The 3,222-nt window shown below is 36.2% G+C and overlaps 1 pseudogene; it reads left to right on the forward strand.

The window, feature by feature from the left end:
• The first annotated feature begins 1,041 nt into the window (after nucleotides 1-1,041).
• Nucleotides 1,042-2,902, forward strand: LOC101604088 (annotated as a pseudogene).
• Nucleotides 2,903-3,222: the final 320 nt, after the last annotated feature.

The following is a 3,222-nucleotide window of genomic DNA, read 5'->3' on the forward strand; positions in this document are numbered from 1 at the left end:
ATGGGCTATGGAGCTAAATCGAGAGTTCTCAAAGGAAGAAATACGAATGGCATATAAGCATCTAAAAAAATGTTCTATGTCATTAGTCATCAGGGAAATGCAGATTAAAACTACATTGAGATTCCATCTCACTCCTGTCAGATTGGCCACCATCATGAAAACAAATGATCATAAATGTTGGCGGGGATGTGGAAAAAAAGGAACCCTTCTGCACTGCTGGTGGGAATGCAATCTGGTCCAGCCATTGTGGAAAACAGTGTGGAGGTTCGTAAAACAGCTAAATATTGATCTACCATATGACCCAGCTATAGCACTCCTAGGCATATATCCAAAGGACTCATCTCATTTCCTTAGATGTACATGCTCAACCATGTTTATTGCTGCTCAATTTATAATAGCTGGGAAATGGAATCAGCCTACATGTCCCTCAATAGATGAATGGATAATGAAGATGTGGCACATTTATACAATGGAGTTCTACTCAGCGGTAAATAAAAATGAAGTTATGAAATTTGCAGAAAAATGGATGGACCTGGAAAGTATTATACAACGTGAGGTAACCCAGGCCCAGAAAGCCAAGTGCCACATGTTCTCTCTCATATGTGGATCCTAGCTACAGATGATTAGGCTTCTGTGTGAGAATGAAAATACTTAGTAGCAGAGGCCAGTAAGGTAAAAAGGAGACATAAAGGATAGAGAAAGGAAGGGAGGAGGATACTTAATAGGTTGACATTGTATATATGTAATTACAATGATTGTAATGGGGAGGTAATATGATGGAGAATGGAATTTCAAATGGGAAAGTGTGGGGGTGGGGAGGGAGGGAATTACCATGGGATATATTTTATAATCATGGAAAATGTTAATAAAAATTTTTAATTAAAAAAAAAGAAAAAAAACATAAAAAATATAAAAGCACAGTTTTGAAGAAAAGAAACCATACATAAGACACTATAGTGAGTGACATTTATACAAAATATAAATGATCTAACAAATATGTGGTAATAACATATTCAATATGACTTTCAGTAGAGAGAGGAAATGAAGGTAAGTAAAAAGTACTGGAAGTTTGAGTCTTATTTCTTTGTTTAATATTTTATTTACTTATTTATTTTTAAAAGGCTGAGAAATTATTAATATTTTATTTATTGTTTATTTATTTATTTTACAGAGAAAAAAGGGAGAGAGAGAGAGAGAGAGAGAGAGAATGGGTGTGCCAAGGCCTCCAGCCACAGCAAACTGTCTCCAGATGCTTGCCCCCTCCCCTTTATACATCTGGGTAATGTGCGTCTTGGGGAATCAAACCTGGGTCCTTTGGCTTTGCAGGTAAATACCTTAACCACTAAGCATTCCCTCCAGCCCTTTTATTTCTATTTTTAACATTTATTTATTTATTTGAGAGAGAGACAGATAGAGAGAGAATGGGTTTCCAGTGCCTCCAGCAATAGTGAATGAACTCCAGATGTATGTGCCATGCTGTGCATCTGGCGTTGGAGGGTACTGGGGCACTGAACCCAGGTTCTTTGGCTTCTCAGACAATCACCTTGACTACTAAGCCATCTCTCCAGCCCTAAATTTTATTTCGAAATCCAGGTAAGATTTATCCATTCATCCTCATCTTGTGGCAATCATTAAGTTTATTATTTATATATACTTGTTCAGAAGTGTTTAAATTTAATGAGAATTGTGTTACTGTCTACTTCCCTAAACAAAAATTATTATGCTGCAAACAAGATTCAAATTTAGAATATCAAATTATAAATTTATTAGAAGAGAATAAAAATATATTCTAATTATTTTTATACACATACACATTATAATTACTCTTGGGAAGAAAATATTCTAGTAATGATACATATGTATATGGATATATATGCATACATATATACATACATAATCACACTCATCACTGAAAAATATTGCTAAATAATACAATTATATTTTATAATAAACTATATATTAAGTTAAATGTTAACCAAATTCTTCCTGAATGATCTAAGGAGTACAAGAAACTAACTCTGGCATTTATAAAAATTCTTTAAAGGGAGGAATAAGAACTTACCTGTACCAGAGTTAAGATGTTTTACATTGCTGTGATATGAACTCATATGATACTAGTACAGAAACAGATAATAAGTGAATGGAATAGAATGGATGGCACAATGATAGAAAAGCGGAGATCGATCTAAGCTGGCAACTGTGGAACTGGAAACTGCCCCTAAGCCTAATCCCCCACCTACCGAAGAGGAAAAAAACAGAATCAAACCAGGAGGTTGCTAACCCAGAACACTATATTAAACATCCTTTACAGACCAGGTGGGCGCTGTTTTTTTAAAAATGATAAAAGCAAAACTTGGCAAGCAAACCTTCGACTGATCTCTAAGTTTGATACTGTTGAAGACTTTTGGACTCTATACAACCATGTCCAGTTATCCAGTAATTTAATGCCTGGATGTGACTACTCACTTTTTAAGGATGGTATTGAACCTATGTGGGAAGATGAGAAAAATAAACGGGGAGGACGATGGCTAATTACATTGAACAAACAGCAGAAACGAAGTGACCTCGATCGCCTTTGGCTAGAGACACTGCTGTGCCTTATTGGAGAATCTTTTGATGACCACAGTGATGATGTATGTGGAGCCGTTGTTAGTGTTAGAGCTAAAGGTGATAAGACAGCAATATGGACGACTGAATGTGAACATAGAGAAGCTGTTACACAAACAGGGAGGGCATACATGGAAAGATTAGGACTCCCTCCAAAGATAGTGATTGGTTATCAGTCCCATGCAGACACAGGGACTAAGAGCGGCTCCACCACTAAAAATAGGTTTGTTGTTTAAGAAGACACCTTCTGAGTATTCTCATAGGAGACTGCGTCAAGCAATTGAGATTTGGGAGCTGAACCAAAGCCTCATCACAGCAGAGTGGACTGCATTTGAATTTTGTTCCATCTAAATGTTGCTGAGATATAAGAGAAGTGTCATTCCCCTTTGTCGTGTACTTCTGCGTTCTTTTTTTTTTTTTAAATTTTTTTGCTAGAGTGTCCACTCTCCCAGTCAAAGAATTACCATATACACCATGCCCAGAATCCATAAATGTATTCCTAGACTACTCTGTATTAGCTTAGCTGAATCACCATTACAATTATAAACACATTTTACCTTTCCACCATATTCAAAAAAGAACTTGCATTTTTATACCTTAGCAGGAGCATATTGC

This window comes from Jaculus jaculus, chromosome 2 (genome assembly GCF_020740685.1).
Source record: "Jaculus jaculus isolate mJacJac1 chromosome 2, mJacJac1.mat.Y.cur, whole genome shotgun sequence".
Classification (NCBI taxonomy): Eukaryota; Metazoa; Chordata; class Mammalia; order Rodentia; family Dipodidae; genus Jaculus; species Jaculus jaculus.